Genomic DNA, 10,884 nt, shown 5'->3' with positions numbered 1-10,884 from the left:
TAGTAATCCGTGAGCCACAGGGGACTCAGCAATCCCATTTCCAAAGGTATTAAGAGTAGCAAAGCTTAATGGGTGAGGTATGGTTAAGTGGTGAGGTTGCAGCAGCGGCTAAGAATATATTTAGTGTCTAACTTACAAGTACAAGAATAGAGAGGGGGATGATCTACGCATAACGGACGTGACTACTAATGATCAAATGAATGATCCTGAACACCTACCTACGTCAGTCATAACCCCACCGTGTCCTCGATCGGAGAAGGAACTCACGAAAGAGACGGTCACGGTTACGCACATAGTTGGCATATTTTAATTAAGTGAACTTCAAGTTATCTAGAACCAGTGATAAACAAAGTGTCCATGTTGCCACATAACCGCGGGCACGGCTTTCCGAAAAGATTTAACCCTGCAGGGGTGCTCCAACTAGTCCATCACAAATTACCACAAGCCGCATAGAAATCCTCATTCACGAAGCTCGCGATCTCGTCGGATTCCCTAGTGGAAAATCTCAACTCTGAGATTACCCAAAGCATCACCAGAATCCCGATGCACAAGATATCTCGTCAAAGGTAAAATTAATCCAGTAAGGCCACCCGGTGTGTCGACGATCCTAATAGGAGCCGCGTATCTCGTTCTCAGGACACACCGTCTATGCATAGTGGGCGGGAACCAAACCTAGAGTTGCCGCGAGGTGGCACCGCTGACTGCTAGGTGGGTGGACCAGCACTCATGAGGAGCACTGGCCCGGGAGTTGATTAAATTATCCTCGGGGTCCGAAAAGTCCCTATGCAATTTTATTAGGTTATTAGGCAAATGTAGTACAAAAGTTGGGCCTTGCTAGACCAGCTTTAATCTAAAACAAATTATCAAGGGGGTCCCCATAACAACCCCGATCGTGTTAGGAGCGCTCAATTATGGAACATAACACCGGTAGCCGAAACTAAGGGGGCAAAGATGGAACAAAACACCAGGCTAGAAATGCCGAGCCTTCCACCTTTTACCAAGTATATAGGTGCATTAAATTAAATAGCATTTAATATGGTGATAAGACAAGGGACCCATGTTATCACATGGAAGCAACTGCACCTGCAACTAGCAACGCTAACAACATGGTTAAGAAAGTGGTGACATAGCCAATCAGTGGTTTGCTAGGTTGAACAGGTTGAAGGTTATCATGCCATTGTTGAGAGAATGATATTTAACAAGACGTGGGCAATGAGACATAAGCGATAGAAGCGATAAAACTAGCATGGCAATGATAGTAATGATATCTGGGGGAATGGTCATCTTGCATGAGATCCCGCTTGGAAGAAGAACAACTCCGTGAAGTCCGCGAACCAATGTGGTCGAACGGGTTCTCATATTCCGACACGCTTGCGGAACTCTATCGAGACGGAGCAAACCGGAAACAAACATCAACACAGATATTCACCACACGATGCACAACATGATGCACAACCTACTATGATGCATGATCAGTTCACTGATGCGTGGGATGGCATGGCAATTCACCTCACGCAAACACTACACATTAAGTGAAGCTCGATATGCAACGAGTTGCATATCGACGAAACTCCATGATTAATTATTTAGTTTGCTCCCGGTTATTTACAGGGCAATATTAAATTGTTGTTAACATGGCAAGGGGTGAAGCGATGATCCTACATGTCATCCTAGTCAGTTAACATGCGGGACTTGAGAGTCGCTACGTCACAAGAAACATGCAACACAAGATAGCATGCCATGAATGCGTCATGCAATGCAAGTTACAACAACACGGGCAAGAAGAGAAATAAGCATGAGTCGCCATGGCGAGCGAAAAGGAACCATGGCGGCAAAACGGAAACGATGCCACAGCAACGTTCCTGTCCCGATAACTCGGCGAGATATCGGTGCCAACGAACTGGAAGCGTGTGCGGGAACGCTAAATAAAGATGGGATGATCCCGGTTACCGGGTTCCGATATGTCGAGGGCGCGGCGAAAGAGAGACAACGTACAACGGGCAACATACAGCGCAAACATACGATACATCTCATACATCATATGCATTCGGTTCACGACATATCCCATCGGTATACCTTCGAAGTGTGTGTTCGGGCGGATCGGATCGTAGCGGTTCGGTTCGGTGAAGGAGAACAAAGATCGTCGTGGTCGTCGTGGAACTCGGGTCTCGTCGACGGTAGTCGTAAACTTGGCATCGGTACACGGTCTTCGCATCGGTAGTCGAACATGTTTTCGAAGATGTCCGGGGGTCGTCGAGGACGTCGTGGACTCGGCGAACTTGTCAACGACCCACGGCAGGTGGGGATGGTGCACGGGGCGATGGCAGGCGACACACAACTACATCTAGAAGCAATGGCAGAATAGCAACAACAGCATGCTACGGCAGCAACTAGCGGACCACAGCGACAACGGCATCTAGCATCAGCACACAACAGCTAAGCAGCAACTAACAATAGCAGCAAGGAACCTACATCTAGCTGGCAGCTACAGCTAGCAACTAGCAGCAAGCTAGCATGGCAAGCAAGCATCTACAGCAAGCATCGGCATTGGCAACAGCAACTAGCCTAGCAGCAAACGGCTAGCAACTAGCTACACAAGAAAGCAGCAGCAAGCAACAACTGCAGCTAGCAACTAACAATAGCACTAGCATCAGCCGGCAACTGCTATCAGTTGATGGCCCACAAGTATAGGGGATCAATCGTAGTCCTTTCGATAAGTAAGAGTGTCGAACTCAACGAGGAGAAGAAGGCTCTGATAAACGGTTTTCAGCAAGGTAATAACTACAAGCACCCAAAGTAGCGGTAACAAGTGATGGTCTAGTGAGGTCAAACGTAGCAAGCGAAAAGTAACAAGTAACAAGTAGTAGAAACGGTGCAGCAAAGTGGCCCAATCCCTTTTATAGCAAGGGACAAGCTTGAATAAAGTCTTATAAGAGGAAAAATGCTCCCGAGGACACACGGAAATTTCTGTCATGCTAGTTTCATCATGTTCATATGATTCGCGTTCATTACTTTGATAGTTTGATATGTGGGTGGACCGGCGCTTGGGTACTGCCCTTACTTGCACAAGCATCCCACTTATGATTAACCGCTCTTGCAAGCATCCGCAACTATGAAAGAAAAATTAAGACAACGTCTAACCATAGCATTAAACTAGTGGATCCAAATCAGCCCCTTACGAAGCAACGCATAGACTGGGGTTTAAGCTTCTGTCACTCTAGCAACCCATCATCTACTTACTACTCCCCAATGCCTTCCTCTAGGCCCAAATATTGTGAAGTGTTATGTAGTCGACGTTCACATAACACCACTAGAGGAAAAACAACATACAGCATATCAAAATACGGGACGATTTCCAAATTCACATGACTATTATCAGCATGACTTATCCCATGTCCTCAGGAACAAAAGTAACTACTCACAAAGCATAATCATAATCATGATCAGAGGTGTAATGAGTAGCATCAAGGATCTGAACATAAACTCTTCCACCAAGTAATCCAACTAGCATCAACTACAAAGAGCAATCAACACTACTAGCAACCTTACAAGTACCAATCGGAGTCGCGAGACGGAGATTGGTTACAAGAGATGAACTAGGGTTTCGAGATGAGATGGTGCTGATGAAGATGTTGATGGAGATGACTCCCCTCCAACGAGAGGAGTGTTGGTGATGACGATGGCGACGATTTCCCCTCCGGGAGGGAAGTTTCCCGGGCAGGATCGTCCTGCCGGAGCTCTATATTGGATCTGCTCAAGTTCCGCCTCATGGCGGCGGAGAATCCACGAAAAAGCTCCACCCTGATTTTTTCTCGGACGAAACCCTTCATATAGCATAAGAGGGGGCCAGTGGGCCACTAGAGTGCCCACAAGACCTGTTGCCGCGGCCAGGGGGGTAGGCCGCGGCAACCAGGCTTGTGGGCCCCTGGCTGCTCCCCTCTGACACTTCTTTCGCCCAGTATTTTTTATATATTCCCAAAAAAATCCACGTTGATTTTTAGGGCATTTGGAGTTGCGCAGAATAGAGGACTCGGACTTTCTCCTTTTCCAGTCCGGAATTCCAGCTGCCGGTATTCTCCCTCTTTAAATAAACCTTGCAAAATAAGAGAGAAAAGGCATAAGTATGGTACCACAAAGTATAATAACAGTCCATAAAGCGATAAATATCAACATGAAAGCATGATGCAAAATGGACGTATCAACTCCCCCAAGCTTAGACCTCGCTTGTCCTCAAGCGAAAACCAAGACCCAGAACATGTCCACATGTTTAGGGATGAAGGTGTCGATAAAACATAATACGGACATGAGGGCATCATGATCACACATAGAACAACAATACATCACAAAGATTCTTATGGGAAAGTAACAATTCCTTCACAAAGCAAAGTATGAAACAAAAACCTTACCGAGAAGTAGCCAACAACAGTCCATAGTCATTGAAGCAATTGCAATTTATCATAACATCAGAAAGAGTCAAATAAGAGCTTGTAAGGCAAATCCACATACTCAATCATCTCTTTTGTTTTCCACAATTGTTACAACTCACGTGGTACTCATGATATCAAAGTTTCAGTTGGACACAGAGAAAGATAGGGGCTTATAATTTTGCCTCCCAACCATTTACCTCAAGGGTAAAGTCAACAATAATAAAGCATAAGTACTCAGCTCCAAGTTGATATATGAATATAGATCTTTCCCAAGCATATGACGTTCACCAAGAAAAAAAGGCTAAATAAGGAATTGGTGAAGATCACCATGACTCTTACAAGGGCAAAAAGTAAAGGTACAAGATAGGCCCTTCGCACAGGGAAGCAGAGGTTGTCATGCGCTTTTGAGGTTTGGATGCGTTTCCTCTTAGTGCGGAGGAACGTCACTTAATTTTGCCTCCTGTGATAAAGAACTTTATTATGCAGTCTGTCGCTTTTATGTCTTCCTCATCACAGGTTCGTACAAAGCTTATTTTCCACACACTAATAGATCATACATATTAGAGAGCAATTTTTATTGCTTGCACCGATGACAACTTACTTGAGGGATCTTATTCAATCCATAGGTAGGTATGGTGGACACTCATGGCAAAAACTGGGTTGAAGGTTTATGGATGCACAAGTAGTATCCCTACTTGGTGCGGGAGTTTTGGCTAATATGAGGTGGAAGCAATCGTCACATGCTAAGGGATCTCTAATCATATAACATTGTTTGGAACCAATCAAACACAATTCATTATGTTGTCTTCCTTGTCCAACATCTACTTCTAAGCATGTAATAGTTTGGTGAGTGCTCACAATTATAGAAACTGTCTAAGATGATATATTTATATGTGAACCTCTCTTTCCTTATTACTTCTTATTAATTGCAACAATGACTGAGGTCTATGTTGGTCTATTCTCAACAAGTTTCAATCTTCATACTTGTCATATGTGAAGCTATCACTTTCCATAAGATCATCTCATGATCTTTCATGCTATCGTTCTTTTCATACTTTTGATCACGGCACAAAACAAAAGCCCTTGACTAAGATACTCTTTATTATATAGCTCGCAAGCTCGAATACATCGGGGGAGACACAAGGCAAAAGAATCAAACTAAAACACTAAAGACTTATTCCACTAAGAGAAGAAATAAAAATAAAAAGGAAAGAACTAAAACAAAGGTAAAAGCAAAAGATATAAGGTGATACGATACTAGGGCAACTCCCCCAAGCTTGGCTTAAGCCAAGGGAGTTGCCCATACCAATGCTTAGTTGTCTTCCTTTGGTGGTGATGGTGGTGGTGTTGTTGAAGTAGTCTGATCCTCCGTCTTCCAAGGCATAGGTGCTCCATCATGGCAGGATGAACGAGTCGCCGGAATCCTCAAATCTGCAGCCAACCGTATTGATTTAAATCTATACTCATACTCACAGTTTTGGTTCTGCAGGTCATAGATCTGGCCCTGAAGTTTATCAACCCTGTCATAGAGCTTGGAGAGGTGCTTCCCAATGTCAATGGCGTCCATCTTGTGATTGCTGGTAAACTCCGTGATCATCATGTGGTTGGCGTTGAGTCCACGCTCCACCATCCCTTGGCACTTGAAGACTTGTTGCTCCATTGCTTCGAGCCTCGTCTCCATGCTTCCGGTCTTCTTAGGCCCCTCAACATCACGGATGTGCAACATCCCCTCGCTCATCTTGATAGATTGGGGGTGCTGCAATACCTCCGTGAGGTAGGAATTGATGACCTTCTCGAAGATCTTGTCCTTAGGAACTTTTGGGGAAGTCATGACGATCTAGATCTGCAACAGAAACAGGCTCGAAACGAAAACACACGAAAACTGCGCGATACGGAGATCAAAACCCTCGGGCGTACATATAATGATTTTTTTGGGACCTGAAGGAGTGCTCCGCAAGAAAACGGAGTCCGGGAGGCAGACGAGGTGCCCACAAGCCCTGTTGCCGCGGCCAGGGGGAAGGCCGCGTCAACCAAGCTTGTGGCCGCCTCGTGCGCTCTCCGGACTGCTTTTTATTTTTCTAATTTTCCATAAATTCCAAAGCGGAGAAAATTTACTATTGGAAAATTTTCGGAGTCCAATTACTTACCAAAACACATACCTCTTCGTTTTCATGGTCTAAAACAGGCTGATAAACATCCCTTATGTACTCCTCTGGAGTTATGATATTGATGATATTGGTCTCAACATTTATGGGAGTACCAAAGATATAATGCTTGATTATTTGCCCATTTACCACTCTAGGAAAATTACCTTCCGTGTTATTGATTTTGATGGCACCGGAACGATATACTTCCTCGACAACGTAGGGACCTTCCCATTTAGAGAGAAGCTTGCCTGCGAAGAATCTTAAGTGAGAATTGTATAGCAGGACATAATCACCTACATTGAACTCTCGTTTTTGTATTCTTTTATCATGCCATCTCTTAACCTTTTCCTTTAGCAACTTGGCATTCTCATATGCATGGGCCCTCCATTCATCTAATGAGCTGATATCAAACAACCGCTTCTCACCGGCAAGTTTGAAATCGAAGTTGAGCTCTTTGATTGCCCAATAAGCTTTGTGTTCCAGCTCAAGAGGTAAATGACAGGCCTTACCGTAAACCATTTTATACAGCGACATGCCCATGGGATTCTTATAAGCAGTCCTATAAGCCCATAGTGCATCGTCAAGTTTGCTAGACCAATTCTTTCGAGATCTATTGACGGTCTTTTGTAAGATCAATTTGATCTCCCTATTACTCAACTCCACTTGACCACTAGACTTAGGATGATCAGGAGATGCAACTCTATGGTTGACATCATACTTAGCGAGCATCTTGCAGAAAACACCATGAATGAAGTGTGAACCGCCATCAGCCATCAGATATCTAGGGACTCCAAATCTTGGGAAAATGACTTCTTTAAGCATCTTAATAGAGGTGTGGTGATCAGCATTTCTAGTGGGGATAGCTTCTACCCACTTAGTGACGTAATCCACAGCAACTAAGATGTGAGTATACCCATTGGAACTCGGGAAAGGTCCCATATAATCAAAGCTCCACACATCAAATGGTGCAATGACAAGTGAATAGTTCATAGGCATTTCCTGACGCTTACTGATGTTCCCTATTCTTTGGCATTCATCACAAGACAAGACAAACTTACGGGCATCCTTGAAGAGAGTGGGCCAATAGAAACCTGATTGCAATACCTTATGAGCAGTTCTGTCTCCAGCAAGGTGTCCTCCGTAGGCTTCGGAATGACACTTCTGCAAGATCTGTCCCTGTTCATGTTCAGGCACACAACGTCTAATAACATCATCTACTCCTTCCTTATAAAGGTGAGGATCATCCCAAAAGTAGTGTCTCAAATCAAAGAAGAATTTCTTCTTTTGCTGGTAGGTGAAACTGGGTGGTATGTATTTGGCTACGTTATAGTTTGCGTAATTAGCATACCACGGTGCACTATGTGAAGTGCGGATGACACTCAATTGCTCATCAGGAAAGCTGTCATCAATAGGTCGTGGGTCATGAAGGACATTCTCTAGCCTAGACAAGTTATCTGCTACAGGGGTATCGGCACCCTTTCGGTCAACAACATGCAAATCAAATTCCTGTAGCTAGAGAACCCATCTGATTAGCCTAGGCTTAGCGTCCTTCTTCTCCATAAGGTACTTAATAGCAGCATGATCAGAGTGAATAGTGACTTTTGAGTCAACTATATAAGATCTGAACTTTTCACATGCAAACACGACTGCTAAAAACTCCTTCTCCGTAGTGGCATAGTTTCTTTGGGCACTGTCTAGAGTTTTACTAGCGTAGTGAATGACATTCAACTTCTTGTCAACTCTTTGTCCTAGAACAGCACCAACAGCATAATCACTAGCATCGCACATGATTTCAAAGGGCAAGTTCCAATCAGGTGGTTGAACAATAGGTACGGTTATCAAGGCCTTCTTAAGTATTTCGAAAGCTTCCTCACAATCCTCATCAAAAACAAAAGGAACATCCTTCTGCAAGAGGTTGGTAAGAGGCCTAGAAATCTTAGAGAAGTCTTTAATGAACCTTCTATAGAAACCAGCATGACCTAGGAAACTTCGTATACCTCTAATATCTGTGGGGCAAGGCATTTTCTCAATTGCATCAACCTTAGCCTTATCAACTTCAATTCCTTTCTCAGAGATTTTGTGTCCTAAGACGATGCCTTCATTAACCATGAAGTGGCACTTTTCCTAGTTCAAGACGAGGTTGGTATATTTGGATCTTTGTAAGACTCGATCAAGGTTGCTGAGGCAATCGTCAAAGGAAGAACCGTAAACGGAGAAATCATCCATGAAAACCTCAACAATCTTTTCACAGAAGTCAGAGAATATAGCCATCATACATCTTTGAAAGGTGGCAGGTGCATTGCACAAGCCAAAAGGCATACGTCTATAAGCAAAGGTACCGAAGGGGCAGGTGAAAGTGGTTTTCTCCTGATCAGATTGTGCAAAAGGTATTTGCGAGAAACCTGAATAACCGTCTAGAAAGCAGAAGTGTGTGTGTTTAGATAGCCTTTCTAGCATTTGGTCGATAAACGGCAAAGGATAATGGTCTTTCCAGGTTGCCTTGTTCAGTTTCCGGAAGTCTATCACCATCCTATAGCCAGTAATAATCCTCTGTGGGATTAGTTCATTCTTATCATTAGGAACGACGGTGATACCTCCCTTCTTAGGTACGCAATGTACTGGACTTACCCAATCACTATGAGCAACAGGATAAATGATTCCTGCTTCCGGAAGATTTAATATTTTTTTTCTCACGACCTCTTTCATCCTCGGATTTAATCTCCGTTGATGATCAGCAACTGGCTTAGAATCGGGATCGGTTTTAATCTTGTGCTGACATAGAGTGGGACTAATACCCTTAAGATCATCAAGAGTATATCCAATAGCAGCACGGTGCTTCCTCAAAGTTTTTAATAACTTCTTCTCTTCGTGATTCGAGAGGTGAGCACTAATAATAACAGGATGTATCTCCATCTCATCAAGGTAGGCATACTTAAGAATATCTGGTAACTGCTTTAGCTCGAACACAGGATCACCCTTTGGTGGGGGAGGATCCCCAAGCAGTTCAACAGGCAGATTATTCTTGAGAATAGGATATTGTTCTAAAACAATTTTATCTATCTCATCTCTTTCATCCATATGCATATCATTTTCATGCTCAAGTAGATATTGCTCTAAAGGATCCGTAGGAGGTACGGAAATAGAGGCAAGAGCAATGATTTCATCCCTACCAGACGACTCTTTTTCATGGGGTTGTCTTCCAAACTTGGAGAAGTTAAATTCATGAGACACACCCTCGAAACTAACAGTGACATTCTGTTTAATGCAATCAATGTGAGCATTGACAGTGTTGAGAAAGGGTCTACCAAATATGATGGGACAAAAGTTATCTTGTGCAGTAGCAAGGATGAGGAAATCCGTAGGATACTTCATCTTACCACACAGGACTTCTACGTCTCTCACAATTCCCAGACGGCAGATAGTGTCTCTATTAGCTAGCGTAATAGTGACATCAATGGGTTCTAACTCAGCAGGTGCAATCTCATCTTTGATTTCATCATATAAGGACCGGGGTATTGCACTAACACTAGCACCCATATCACATAAACCATGATAACAGTGATCTCCTATTTTGACAGAAACAACGGGCAGGCCAACTACAGGTCTGTATTTGTCTTTCGTGTGAGGTTTAGCTATTCTAGCAGAGTCCCCACAGAATTTGATAACATGCATGTCTATGTCTTCGGCTAAGAGATCTTTGATAATAGCAACACTAGGTTCAACTGTAATTTCCTCAGGGGGTGCAAGTGGTCTAATGTAACCCCTACGTATTACAATTGGAGCTTTAGAATAATCCTTTTTCCTAGCAGGGTAAGGTGGTTTCTCAGCGTAGGCACAAGGAACAATAGGATCACTAAAGGCAATGACTTTCTCTTCAACTAGCTTGGGTTTAACTATGTTGACTTCTACAGGAGAATGATACTTAAACCACTTCTCTTTGGGAAGATCAACATGAGCAGCAAAAGATTAACATAGAGAAGCTACTATCTCAGAGTCAAGTCCATACTTAGCGCTAAAATCTCTAGAGGTGCTTGTTTCAACAAAGGATTTAACGCAATCAAACTAGAAGTTCATACCTGACTCCTTACCTTCTTCAAGCTCCCAATCTTCAGAGTTACGTTTGATTCTTTCCAATAAATTCCACTTGTGGTCAATATCTTTCTTCATAAAAGAACAGGTACAAGAAGTGTCAAGCATCTACGATCTTCATGAGAAAGCCGAGCATAAAAGTTTTGAGTGATAATTTCTCTCGAGAGCTCATGATTGGGGCATGAATATAACATTGATTTAAGCCTCCCCAAGCTTGAGCT

The sequence above is a fragment of the Hordeum vulgare genome, chromosome 2H (assembly GCF_904849725.1).
Source record: "Hordeum vulgare subsp. vulgare chromosome 2H, MorexV3_pseudomolecules_assembly, whole genome shotgun sequence".
Classification (NCBI taxonomy): Eukaryota; Viridiplantae; Streptophyta; class Magnoliopsida; order Poales; family Poaceae; genus Hordeum; species Hordeum vulgare.
The sequence above is the reverse complement of the archived record's forward strand: the minus strand, read 5'-3'. Positions refer to the sequence as shown.